Below are 14,559 nucleotides of genomic sequence, written 5' to 3' on the forward strand. Positions count from 1 at the left end.
ACAAGATAATTTATACTTTTGGGACTATTGTGAAGAACATTGTTTCCATAATCTCTTTCTCAGCCCATTTATCATTTTTATAAAGGAAGGCTACTGATTTTTGAGTTAATTTTATATCCAGCCACTTTGCTGAATGTGTTTATCAGCTGTAAAAGTTTTCTAGTGGAGTTTTTGAGGTCACTTATATATACTATTATATCATCTATGAATAGCAATGCAGTACTTCCATTTCTTTTTTTACAAATTGTATTCCCTTGACCATCTTTAGTTGTTTTATTGATCTAGCTAGAACTTCAAGGACTATATTGAATAGATAAAAAGAGAACAGCAGCCTTTTCTTGTTCAGAGTTTTAGTGGGTTTGCTCCATTTAAATCGATATTGTCTATCAGCTTGCTATAAATTGCCTTCATTGTATTCAAGTATGTCCTTTGTATCCCTGATCTATCCAATACTTTTAATGAGAATGGGGTGTTGAATTTTGTCAAAGCCTTTTTCAGCATCTAATGAGATGATCATGTAGGGGTTTTTTTTTTTCTTTCAATTTGTTAATATGATTGAATAAATTGACAAAATTTTATATGTTGAACTATTCCTGCATCCCTGGGATGAAGCCTACTTGATCAGAGTGGATGATCACTTTGATGTGATCTTGGATTTGTTTTGTATTTTGTTGTGTATTTTTGCATCAACATTCATGAAAGAAATCAGTCTAAAATTACTTTTCTTTATTGAGTCTTTGTGTGGTTTGGGTATCAGGGTCACTGTAGCCTCATAAAATGAATTTGACAATGTTACTTCTGTTTCATTTTGAGGAATATTTGAGGAGTATTGGTATTGGTTCTTCTTTGAAAGTCTATTGGAATTCTTCACTAAAACCATCTGGCCCTGGACTTTTTTGTTGGGAAATTTTGATGACTGCTTATATTTCCTTAGGGGTTATAGGACTACTTAAAGTGTTTATCTGATCTTGATTTAACTTTGGTAAGTGGATCTATCAGAAAAATTGTGCGTTTATCTTTATATTTTACTCCAATTTTGTGGCGTATAGGTTTTTGAAGTAAAACCTAATAATCCTTTGGATTTCCTCAGTGTCTGTTGTTATGTCCCCTCTTCGTTTCTGGCTTTATTTTTTTTTAATTGGGATATTTTTTCTTTACTTTTTAGTTACTTTTGCTAAGGGTTTCTCTATCTTGTTGATTTTTCTCAAAGAACCAACTCATTGTTTCACTGATTTTTTTTGTTTTGTTCTCTTTGTTTCTATTTTATGGTTTTCAGCCTTTATATGTTATTTGCACTTTTCCCTTTGCAGCTTTGAATATTCTTTCTTCGGTTTGTAAATTTAGTTTTATTATTATTATATGGTGCTGGAGGGGGGGCAGTGGACAGGTGACAACACATGACACTTTCTTTTCTGGTTCAAACTATTTGGTATTCTATAAGCTTTTTGTACATTTATAGGCATGTCCTTCTTAATGTTAGAAAAATTTTCTCCTATGATTCGTTAAAAATAATTTCTGGGTCTTTGAGCTGAAATTCTATTCCTATTATTCCTTGGTCTTTCCACAATGTCCCTGGGTTGTCTCAGGAATTTTTTAAATTTATCATTTTCATTGACTAATGCATCAGTTTCTTCTATTTTATCTCCTATGCCTGAGATTAACTCTTCCATCTTTTATATTCTGTTGGTGATGCTTGTGTCTATAGTTCCTGTTCTCTTACCTAGATTTTCCATCCCCAGAAATCCCTCAGATTGTGTTTTCTTTATGGCTTCTATTTCTATAGAAGTTTTATTCATTTCCTTTACCTGTTTTGTTTTATTCTGGCTTTCTTGGCTTTATTTTAGGAATTCCTTAATTTCTTCCCATTGTTTGTTTGCATTTTCCTGGGTTTCTTTAATGGATTTATTATTTTCCTCTTTAGGCACTTCTGTTATCTTCAAACTTCATAAGTTTGGTTTTAATGTTGTTTACTTCTGCTTCAACTGTGTTGGAATATTCAGGGTTTGCTGTAGTAGAACAGCTGGTCTCTCGTGGTGCCATATTACCCTGGTTGTTGTTGTTGATTGTGTTCTTATGATGGCCTCTAAGCATGCAGGCTTGAGGTAATTATAGGTTTTAGTGTCAATTTATGAATTTGTCTTTAATGGTTGGATATATTTTTCCTTGGTTTATTTTGTCTTTATTGTTTCCTGATTTGGTTGGCTTGTGGTTCTTGTGATGGTTGAGTCTTTTGGCCCAGTAGGGTGTGGTTGTGGCTACCTGTGTGACATCTAGAGTTCTGAGTGCTGATGTTGCTTCTGGGGTTCTGACAAGTGGCATGGCCTCTGGTAGAGCAGGATGCTTATACTAGAGTTGTGGGTGTGGTATAATGACAAGAGGGGGAGCTGTTGTGGAGACGATAGTCTGGCTCTGAGGAATTGTTGGCAGGCTGCAATCAAGGTCTTACCTGGGGTTCTAGGTATTAGCATGGCCTCTGGAAGAGCAGGGGCTTTCTGCTTGAGTTGTGGACTGGGATGTGATGACAAGGGGGAAAGGCTACATTATAAATTTTAATGCCAGTCGCTTTCCATTTCTTTGTATTGAAAGGACAATTTGGAAAACATCAGTATTTACTGAGATAACAAGAAATACAGTAATCCATTGCACCATGAACTAAAAATTGGAACTATTCTTGTTAGGTATTTTGCAAACTGATTCTTAATGCTTCTGGGAAAGTGCCCTTCAAAAAAATTTTAAACTGATACATTAAAATGAAATTGAGTGTAATAGTGGCATGTCACCTGATGGTTTAATATGTGTATTTGTTATATAATGTTTAAAGCAGGTTAAAAATATCTACAACCATGCACATTTATTACTTCTTGGGCTGTAGTTATAGTTAAAATTGATAAATTGCTGAACTTGCAAACATGAGTACATAAGTTTGGGCCACAGTATCCAATCCACATTTTTTTTTTAAAAAGCTGCTTCCACCTAGAAGCATTTCAGGTGTGTCTACTGTGTCACATATGCATGAATATGTGACAGAAAAGAAAGAGGCTATGTCTACCTAGCCTACCATTATTCTGACCTATGAACATCTGAATGATTAGTAGGCTAACATTCCCCTAAAGAAGCAATCCTAAAACGACTACCAGTCTAGCACCATGCAGGCCCTGAAAGTTTCCAGAACCAGGAGCAATCCAGAGACTAGAATTCTGCCTGTAACTAAGGGTCCTAGGCAGGAGTGAGCCCGAAACAGATGAGCCTCATATGGAGCCATTCAGGTGGGCCTAGCAAGGAGAGAACCCAAGATAACCACCAGACCTTTCTGCACATGGAATTAGCCTGAGGCAACCACCAGTCAGGTGCCAGGCAGGCCTGGTGTAGGTGGAGTGGACCGTGCCCGAGTTGACCCCTTCCCAGTGTCATAATGCACTAACAGGGCAAAGCATTCCTGAGATTCCTCGAGACACAACCTCAGATACTCAAGATCCTGGGTGCCTCTAAGAGAAACAAGTAAGTGGTAGAAAGAAAAAATGGAAGAGAAAGAGAAACAGAAAGATATGGGGAAAATGAAGAGAGGCAGAACCAATGGCAATGAGGAACAGTCTGACATGAGTAGCCAGTGATGCCAAACAAAAGTTGATCTCTAATTTGTAGATTGGGTTCCACCAGAATATTGATTTTTCAAAAGTATAGATCCATTATAGATAGTTTTCTTGCCCAAAATAAGTCCAGATTTTTCCTTTTTCTTTATTCATCTTTCACACAATACATCTAGACCACAGCCTCCCCACTCCCAGTTTCCCCATTCCACTTCTCCTCTCTTCTAGATCCACTGCTCCTCCATTTCCCTTCAGAAAAGAACAGTTCTCCCAGGGCTATCAACCAAATATGGTATAACAAGATGCAATAAACTGAGGTGTTAAAAATGACATAATGAAATTTGCAAACAAATAGATGAAACTAGAAAAAAAATTATCCTGAACAATGCAACCCAGACCTGGAAAGACAAACATGATATGTGCTCACATATAAGTGAATGTTAGCTGTTAAATAAATGATTATCACACTCCAGAAACCCAGAGAAGTTATTACACAAAGTTAAGAAGTCATGGGAGGAACACATCTCCCAGAGATGGGGAAATAAGAATGTATTTTGTGGGTGGACTGGGGGTCCTGGTATGGATGAGAACAAGTCCAGATTTTATGATTACAAGGTACAAACAGGAATTTCAATAAGAAATAGAAAATATATTATAATAGTGTGCTTTATGCATGTAGCTATTTTTTAAAATGTGTGTACACTGGCCTAAAATAAAGTAGTTTGAAAATTTAAATTAACATCAACATTGGGGAAGGTGTTATCATTCTCTATTTAATACATTCAAAAAATAATTGTTCCTTCTGATGTTCAAACAGGTTCTTTTACTGAAGTATCAATTTCCCTCTGACATAAATGTCTTAAAGAAGAAATATGTGGTATTTATGTTCCAGGAAATGTGTTATACACAAAATATGACTTTCTTGTAAGAAAAGGGGAATTAAAGTGGTATTGATTTCTCAGCTGTGGAGTTGTCTGGTATTTAATAGAATCGACAATTCTAGTGAAAAATTCTAGTGAGTGAATTCTAAGTAGTGTCATTTATAGGCATAAAATATCTTAGAAAGGAAATGCATTAACTATTCTACATTGATGAGCAACTGAAAATACAGTCTATACTACAAGCCTGAGTGAGTCAGAAGGTCACAAAAGGGACACTTTTTTCATCAGAACAAAATAGAGGGTCCAACTCTAAGTATGGAGGGAACAGGTGGGAATTTCTATAATGTTAGAAGAATATAAGCCCAATTATGTTCTATATTAAGTGACAATAAGAACATTTCATATCTGAGAAGGAGTTAAGGTGAGAATCTAGGATTAACCAAGAACCAACTCACCTTAGATTCCCCAATGAAAAGATATTACATTCCAGATTTGGGGAGATTTCCCAGTTGGTAAATGCATATTTCCCAAACAAGAAAGCCTGAGTATGATCCCAAAACTTCAAGTAATTGTTCCTTCTGAAAATTATACTAGCTAGGCATTTTAAAAGCCAGATGTGATGGTGGTTTTTTGTAACCCAGCCACTAAGAGATCTCACAGGTAGGCAGATCACCAGGGCTCCCTGGCTAACTACCCTACCCTTCCTTTCAGGCTCTATGCTAATAAGAGACTTTGTCTAAAAGAAAATGGTGGGAGCTGGGAGCACATCTCAGTGAGTAAAAGCATTTACTGTGTAACTATGATGACTCAGTTCAGATACCAAGAAGCCTCATAAAAGTCTCTTTGCTTTTCTGTGGAAAAAAAATAAAAAGGAAAGGTAGGGACTTCTAAGTATGGCAAAGGAGAAATTTTATTATAGATAAGCAGGAGAGCATTGCCAGAGGCAGAGACATCTGGGAGAGTTCTGAGCCATGAGAAAATTGTTGGGAAAGGGAAAGGAAAGGGTAGAGAAGAGAACCATGTGAAGCAGCCAGAAGGCCCAAATGTAGAAAGAGAGTGAGTAACAAAAATGTCTGGATTATATGTGGAAGAACAGCTTAGCCCCCTGGGCTAAAGTGTTCAGAGTAGGGGGGACAGGATATACCAGCAATACCCTGTAACAGATAGGGACTGAGGGATGCTGAGAGGACCTGAAAGCAAGATCTACTTTGATATGCCAAATAGGTACCTCAGTCATTTGTCCTAGTTTGAAACTTAACACTCTGTACCAAAAAAGGTAGATCTCCCCAAATTGTCCTCTGATCTTCACACATGTACTGTGGCACACACATGCTCATATTTAAACATTTTACACAAACACACACACACACACACACACACACACACACGGGTGTCATCTCAGGAATAATAGCCAAGGTTGTCCTCTGGATTCCAAATGTATACATATGGACTTGTATACATACAGAGATTCAAAGAATTGCAGACTCATTATAGACCTCACAAATGATGTCAATCACTCTGCTTACAGGTTTCCTGCTTTCTAGAAATGCAACTTAGGAATGAAACAGAATCCTGTGCTCTTTCTACATTTGCCAACCCCATGGAAGGACACTCGGGTATAAAATGGGCATTGTTAATGTCAGTAATTTGGAGTTTAATCACTAGTGCATGACCAACACATTTTGGTGCCTCATGTAAAAAACATTTTTTCTCCCTTTCTTTCTTCTTTCTTTTTAAATGTTCTTTTACTGGATATTTTCTTTATTCACATTTCAAATGAAGCATCTTCTAGCATTTGAGCATACTGAGAAAACTCCCTGGAAGAATCCCTTGTTGGGTGTCTGAATTTTGGACACCCCAGTCACCAAAAGCAAAAGGAGCCTGGGAGTCTCCCAGAAGCCCCAACTTCTTTTGTATAATGGAGAAGTCCTGAAGGAAAAGTGAAATTTAGACATACTAGGTCAACTAAGCCTGTAAATCCATCTCAGGAGCAGGAGGCCTGTACTCTAAAAGCTTTCTTCAAAGCTACTTCTTTCATTCTTTCATTTCATATTCTCTCTCTTTCTATCTCTTTTTTTCTCTCTCTCTCTCCCCTGTTTGTTTGTTTGCTTGCTTTTCAAGATGGGATTTCTTTGTGTAGTGATGACTATCCTAAAATTTACTCTGTAGATTCATTGACTTTCTTTATCAAGTCTAAGTTGACTCTACTTCAACTACTGTCACAAGGAAGGAACTGGGTGATTTTTCCCCTAAGAAAGCAGTACCTAGTTTTTCACTTTGCTTTTTTTTCATTTGGGAAATTCTTTGTCTCCTGTATCTCACATACAGGCATAGCAGTTAAGAACCTTACTTAAAGAAGTTAAAACTAAGGCATCTTTAAAACAAGCTGATAAATATTTGTCATTGGTCAGACCACGCATGCACAATTTCTGTGGGGGCTCCTTGTTCTAGGCCTTATCTTCTTCCAAAAAATTAACAGCCCCACCTCTTGCTAAAATCAAAAAGCTGGCATCTACCAGCCCCAGACACATTTCCAAAACTGTCTGGCCAGTCTAGTCATAATTAAAATGTCTGCTTTCACCTTAAGAACATTCAGGCTTTACAGTGACTTTCGATACAAAGAATGGACATGTTGCTTGCTGATGATGTAAATTTAAGAGTCTTGAAGAAAGCTTTAATTACCCAAATCTCTTAAATAAGAAAGCTTCAATGGATCTGGGAAAGAGAGAAGGTGGGTGAGAGCCATAAGAAGGACAAACTGGGGAGGCTTTGGTCTGGATGTTCTATATAAAAAGCATAAAGAAAAAAGAAAAAAAACAAGAAAAGTAAACATGTAATATATATTAAAAAAAAAAGAAGAAGAGAAAGGTTTCAAAAATGGTGTTCAAATACCTGCTAACCTTCAATTAGTTAACAAGTCAATGTAGCAGGTATTTGAAGGTCAGTTTTTAATCCATTACATTTTAAGTTTTCTTGTTTTTTTTCAGGCTTTGTCACAAAGTAAGCAAGTAGATAGATAGATAGATAGATAGATAGATAGATAGATAGATAGACAGACAGAGAGTTGAAAGTCCTTGATCTTAAGACACACTCTAGATCTTCTTCAACTAACAGGCAAAAACCATAAAAAAAACCTTTATATCCTTTACAAATGTACTAATCTTCTATGACAAGCTATAAAAGCACAGATAATAAAGAGACTGGTACCACCTTATTTCTTTCATTGACTTATGAAAACACAAATTCTGACTATGCCTCTAGATGATTCAAATGTAATACTCATGCTTTTTTCTTTACCTAGAACACACAGGCTTCATGCTATGATAGATAAACCCACAAACAACTTTTAAGGGGAAACTAAACTCAAAACTACCCTGCTGTTGCTACTGACTTAAAAATTGAATTTACTACTCCTTTTTGCACTAATGACAATTAAAAAGATTTGCTTTTTCAGTTACTGATCTCAATAATCAAGCACCTATGTCTCATGGCATTAAGAAAAAAGCAGTAAATCAAAATGTTAAATTTCTAATAAGTACAGTGAAAAATGCCTTTTATCAATGCAAAAATAAGTTAACCAGAATCCCCACTATACCCAAGTCTGCACCCAATAACCAAAACCCAGTGATATCAGTCACTTAAAATAACAAAACAAAAAATGAGTTAGGCTATAAGCAGAAGCAAGAGGGTAGTGGGCTTGTTTATTGCTGGTATAACAGCTATAATTACATTAATTGCTAGCACCACTGCTTCTGCAAAAGCTTTGACACAAGGAGTTAAGACAGCTACTTTTGTTAATCATCTAGCAAAAATATGTTCCTAATGTGTTGAGTATATAAGAGGATTTATATAGGTGTTTGGAACAACAGATTGAAGCTCTATATCCTATTCAAATTATTGGAAGGAGGTTCAGGGTTTAAGAGTTAGGAGCCATCTCAAGTGTCATGACAAATACCATTAGAGTGGTGTTACTTCTAAAATTTACAATAATAGTCATTATAATTAGGAAAAAGTTTAAAGATACCTGTGGGGTATTTGGCATAATTCTAACACCTCTCTAGATGTTTTAACTTTGCATAGTGAGATTATAAATTTAAACAAAGCTGCTCTGTTGAGCTTTGATACTATAGCTAATGCTGATAAAACTATCCATGGCTTGAGGTCAGTATTTCCATTTTGGTCAAACCTCAGGAATGGCATATATAGCTTTATCAGGCTAGCCCCTTTTGTCCTGGGAATACTTTTACTCCTGCCCATTGTGTTAAAGTTTGTCTCTAACTACATCAACAGGCTGGCGGCCAAAGTACATGACTTGAAACTGAAAGTGGACCCCCCAGACAGAGCTATTAATTTAACAGGCTAGCAAGCCAAGAACAGGTAAGATTCTGCACAGAGCATTACCAACCTAAGACATAAGTGCATTGCTTTTGATAATGCATACCCCATGATGGGTAAAGAAAGCATTCTTGTCAGAAGAACCTAAGACAGGCTCAGTCTGGTTTACGCAATAAAACGGGGGAAGATGTAGAGCTTTTGGGGCTGCCTGACAGGAATCTGACATAAGCCAAGGACAAGGAAATGGACGACAAGCAGGAATCTGCCATTAGGCTAGGACAAAGAAGTAAGTCTAGGCATAAATCTAAATCCTAAGCTAGAACAAAGAAGTATTTCAGGAAGGAATCTAAAACCTGAGCTAGAACGTAGAAGTAGGCTTCAAGCATAAAAATGACTTTGGGCTAGGACAGGGAACTAGACTCAGATATTTTGGTCATCCTGATAAGCCCTTAGAAATAGTGATCGCAGGATTCTGTTTATTGTCCTTCATGTTCTTTGACTAATTGTGTTTATTGTCCTGCTTGCTCCTTGACTATTTGCATCTATTGTATTGCTAGTTCTTCAACCTAGAACTGACCTTAATACTTGCATGTAATTTAAACAGAATAAAAGCAAAACAGGAGGAGGAGGAATGGGATAGGAGGTTAATTGGGGGAAGGGAAGGTGGGAATGGAAAAAGGGGGTAATATCTGAAATATAAATAAATAAAATATTGAATAAAAAATAACAAAACACATTCCTTGAGCCCCATGAAACCCACTGGACAGTATATACTCAATATATAAGCAATAGTCTGTTCTGCATATCTAGAGAAATGGCACCTTAATCTTCCCCGTGGCTGTCAAATCTCCCACAGGATTCTGTTTGGTTTCAGAACCTAGGACAATGGACTGGGGTTCATATATCACAAAAGCCCACCTAACCTCCAGGTTTTCCCAGCATCCTTTGGTCCCTACCTACCATGTGCTTCCTGGAACCCTGAAATTTCCAGACCAGAGGCTAGTCTGCACTTCCCTTATAATCCAGATATCTCTCTATCCTCTCTCTCTCTCTCTCTCTCTCTCTCTCTCTCTCTCTCTCCCTCTCCCTCTCCCTCTCCCTCTCCCTCTCCCTCTCCCTCTCCCTCTCCCTCTCCCTCTCCCTCTCCCTCTCCCTCTCTCTCTCTCTCTCTCTCTCTCTCTCTCTCTCTCTCTCTCTCTCTCACACAGAGAGAGAGTGTGTGTGTATGTGTATCTCTCCCTCTCTCTCTTCTCTTTCTTCATTTCCTCTTCCTCTTCTCTCTTCCCATCTTCCTCTTCTCTCTATTCTTCTCTTCTCTTTCCTCTCTTCTCTCTTAGTGCATTCGCCATTCTTTCTTTCTTCCTCCCTCTCCTATCCATGGTGACTTCCTAGGTCTCCATCCTTGGGGCCTATGAACTCACCTAGATCAGCACAGCTTCCCAATAACCCTGCCTTTAATATAATCTAATCTGGTTTAAATTGGCTCAGTTCATTGGTGATGGGGAAATAACCTATCACTGACCTTACAATTCTGCTAGAGTCTGGACCAGACATTCAGCTAAAACATGTGGCACAGGTGAGTAGCCTTGGGGATATAGCCTTGTACCATAATTAGGAACTTAAAGTGTGAATCTTGTCTGATGTATGATTTTCAGTATAATAAAATATAACTTTTGTTAAACTATGTGTGTCTACTTTCTTGCTTGTGACAAATGGATACAAAGGTGAAAAAAACAATAATATATATGAAGGTTAAAATTTTAAAGTAAAAGGTTCATTGTGCCAGTTATAAAGAATGTTAAGATGCATGAAAATGATAGCTGGTCTGCTCCCGGGAAGACACCATATGCTAAATCTTCCTGGAACAGCAGAACAGTGGTGTAACCACTGCACTTGGTGGAGCTGATGAACCACCGCATTCAAAGCAGCTGAGGAACCACTGCACTCAGAGCAGCAGAGGAACCACTAGACTCAGAGCAGCTGAGGAACCACTGCACTTGTAGCAGCGAAAGAACCACTGCACTCAGAGCACCAGAGGAACCATTGTACTCAGAGCAGAGGAAGAACCACTGCAATCAGGATCCCAGAGGCAGCCTGAATCACAGGAGCTCTTCCAGCCAGGAGCTCAGGATCACAGGATCACAGAGACAACTGGACTCTGAGGACTTCTGACACAAGCAAGATAACTGGAAAGACAGGCTCCAGTCAGAGACAGTGAGTGCAGGTAGCACTAGAGTTAACCAGATGGTGAAAGGCAAGCAAGCACAAGAACATAAGCAACAGAAACCAATGTTACCTAGCATGATCAGAACCCAGTTCTCCCCTGTAGCAAGTCCTGGACAACCAATCACACCGGAAAAGCAGGATTCAGATTTAAAATCACTTCTCATGATTAGGATAGAGGACTTTAAGAAGGACATAAATAACTCCCTTAAAGAAGTACAGGAGAACACAGGTAAACAGGTAGAATCACTTAAAGAGGAAACATAAAAGTCCCTTAAAGAATTACAAGAAAACACAACCAAACAGGTGAAGGAATTACACAAAACTATCAAGGATCTGAAAATGGAAGTAGAAACAATAAAGAAATCTCAAAGGGAGACTACCCTGGAGATAGAAAACCTAGAAAAGAAATCAGGAGTCAGAGATGCAAGTATTACCAACAGAATGCAAGAGATAGAAGAGAGACTCTCATGTGCAGAAGATAGCATCGAAAACATTGACACAACTGTCAAAGAAAATGCAAAATGCAAAAAGCTCCTAACCCAAAACATCCAGGAAATCCAGGACACAATGAGAAGATCAAACCTAAGGATAATAGGTATAGATGAGAGTGAAGATTCCCAACTTAAAGTGCCAGTAAACATCTTCAACAAAATTATAGAAAAAAAAATTTCCTAGCCTAAATAAAGAGATGCTCATGAAGGTACAGGAAGCCTACAGAACTCCAAATATACTAGACCAGAAAAGTAATTCTTCTAGTCACACAATAGTCAAAACATAAAATGCACAAAACAAAGAAAAAAATCCTAAAAGCAGTAAGGGGAAAGGTCAAGTAACAAAGAAAGGTGAAGCTATAAGAATTATACCAGACTTCTCACCAGAGACTATAAAAGCCAGAAATTCCTGGACTGATATCATACAGATCCTAAGAAAACACAAATGTCAGCCCAGACTACTATACCCAACAAAACTCTCAATCACTATTGATGGAGAAACCAAGATATTCCATGACAAAAACAAATTTACACAATATCTTCCCAAAAATCCAACCTTACAAAGGATAACAGAGTAAAAACTCCAATACAAGGAGGGAAAATACAACCTATATAAAGCAAGAAAGTAATCTTCCAACAAACCCAAAAGAAAATAGCTACACAAATATAAAAAAATATAATTACACTTCTAATAATAAAAATAACAAGAAGAAACAATCATTTTCCTTAATATCTCTTAACATCAATGGACTCAGTTCCCCAATAAAAAGATATGGGCTAACAGACAGGATACATACACAGGACCCAGAATTTTGCTGCATAAAGGAAACACACCTCCAGTGACAAATACAAGACACTACCTCAGAGTACAAGACTGGAAAAGGATTTTCCAAGAAAATGGTCCCAAGAAACAAGCTGGAGTAGCCATTCTAATTTTGAGGAAAATCGACATTCAACCAAAAGTTATTTTAAAAGATAAGGAAGGACATTTCATACTCGTCAAAGGAAAAATCTACCAAGACGAACTCTCAATTCTGAACATCTATGCTCCAAATGCAAGGGCACCCATACTCATAAACAGCTAAAAGCACACATTGCACCTCACACAATAATAGTGGGGGATTTCAACACGCCACTCTAAGCAATGGACAGATTGTGGAAACAGAAACTAAACAGAGACACAGTGAAACTAACAGAAGTTATGAACCAAATGGATTTAACAGACATCTATAGAAAATTTCATTCTAAAACAAAAGAATATACCTTTTTCTCAGCACCTCATGGTACCTTCTCCAACATAAACCATATAATTGGTCACAAAGCAGGCCTCAACAGATACAAAAATATTAAAATAATCCCTTGCATCCTATCAGATCACCATGGACTAAGGTTGCTCTTCAATAGTAACAAAAACAATGGCAAGCCCACACATACACGTGGAAACTGAACAACACTACTCAATGATGACTTGGTCAAGGAAGAAATAAAGAAAGGAATTAAAGACTTTTTAGAATTTAATGAAAATGAAGGCTCATCATACCAAAACTTATGAGACATAATGAAATCAGTGCTAAGGGGAAAACTACAAAAAGAAACTGGAGAGAGCATACACTAGCAACTTGACAGCACACCTGAAAGCTTTAGAATGGAAAGAAGCAAATATACCAAAGAGGAGTAGGAGGCAGGAAATAATCAAAATCAGAGCTGAAATCAACCAAGTAGAAACAAAAAAAACTATACAAAGAATCAATAAAACTAGGAGCTGGTTCTTTGAGAAAATTGACAAGATAGATAAACCCTTAGCCAGACTAACCAGAGGGAACAGAGACGGTATCCAAATTAATAAAATTAGAACAGAAAAGGGAGACATAACAACAGAAACTGAGGGAATTCAAAAAATCATCAGATCCCACTACAAAAGCCTATACTCAACAAAACTGGAAAATCTGGAAAAAATAAACAATTTTCTAGACAGATACCATGTAACAAAGTTAAATCAGGAGCAGATAAACCATCTATACAGTTCCATAACACCTAAAGAAATAGCAGCCATCATTAAAAATCTCCCCACTAAAAAAAGCACAGGACCAGATGGTTTTAGCACAGAATTCTATCATACCTTCAAGGAAGACTTAATTCCAATTCTCTTCAAACTATTCCACAAAATAGAACCAATGTGGCTTCATAGAACTACTCAATTCGTTCTATGAAGCCACAATTAATCTAAAACCTAAACCACACAAAGACACAACAAAGAAAAAAAACTTCAAACCAATCTCCCTTATGAATATCAATTCAAAAATACTCAATAGAATTCTCCCAAACCAAATCCAAGAACACATCAAAACAGCCATCCATCATGATCAAGTAGGCTTTATCCCAGGAATGCAAGGATGGTTCAATATTTGGAAATCCATCAATGTAATCCACTATATAAACAAACTCAAATAGAAAAACCACATGATAATCTCACTAGATGCTGAGAAAGCATTTAAGAAAATTCAACATCCCTTCATGGTAAAAGTTTTGGAAAGATCAGGAATTCAAGGCCCATATCTAAACATAGTAAAAGCAATATACAGCAAGCCAGTAGCCAACATGGAGAGAAACTTGAAGCAATCCCACTAAAATCAGGGACTAGACAAGGCTGCCCACTCTCTCCCTCTACCTATTCAATATAGTACTTGAAGTCCTAGCGAGAACAATTACACAACAAAAAGAAGTCAAAGGAATACAAATTGGAAAGGAAGAAGTCAAAATTTCACTATTTGCAGATGATATGATAGTATACTTAAGTGATCCCAAAACTTTCACTAGAGAACTCCTAAACCTGAGAAACAACTTCAGCAAAGGGGCTGGTTATAACATCATCTCAAACAAATCAGTAGCCTTCCTCTACTCCAAGGATAAAAGGCTGAGAAGGAAATTAGGTAAATTATACCCTTCACAATAGTTACAAATCTAACCAAGCAAGTGAAAGATCTGTATGACAAGAACTTCAAGTCTCTGAAGAAACAAATAGAAGAAGATCTCAGAAGA

At 37.2% G+C, this 14,559-nt stretch overlaps 1 protein-coding gene and 1 pseudogene across 1 annotated transcript in view; one reads left to right on the forward strand and one right to left on the reverse strand.

Annotated features, from left to right (window-relative positions):
- Positions 1–14,559, reverse strand: part of LOC117694026 (claudin-34-like) — a 572,054-nt gene that overhangs the window by 176,269 nt on the left and 381,226 nt on the right. The window lies entirely within an intron of this gene.
- On the forward strand, positions 2,966–3,104 carry LOC117695643 (small nucleolar RNA SNORA17; annotated as a pseudogene).

This window comes from Arvicanthis niloticus, chromosome X (assembly GCF_011762505.2).
Source record: "Arvicanthis niloticus isolate mArvNil1 chromosome X, mArvNil1.pat.X, whole genome shotgun sequence".
Lineage (NCBI taxonomy): Eukaryota > Metazoa > Chordata > Mammalia > Rodentia > Muridae > Arvicanthis > Arvicanthis niloticus.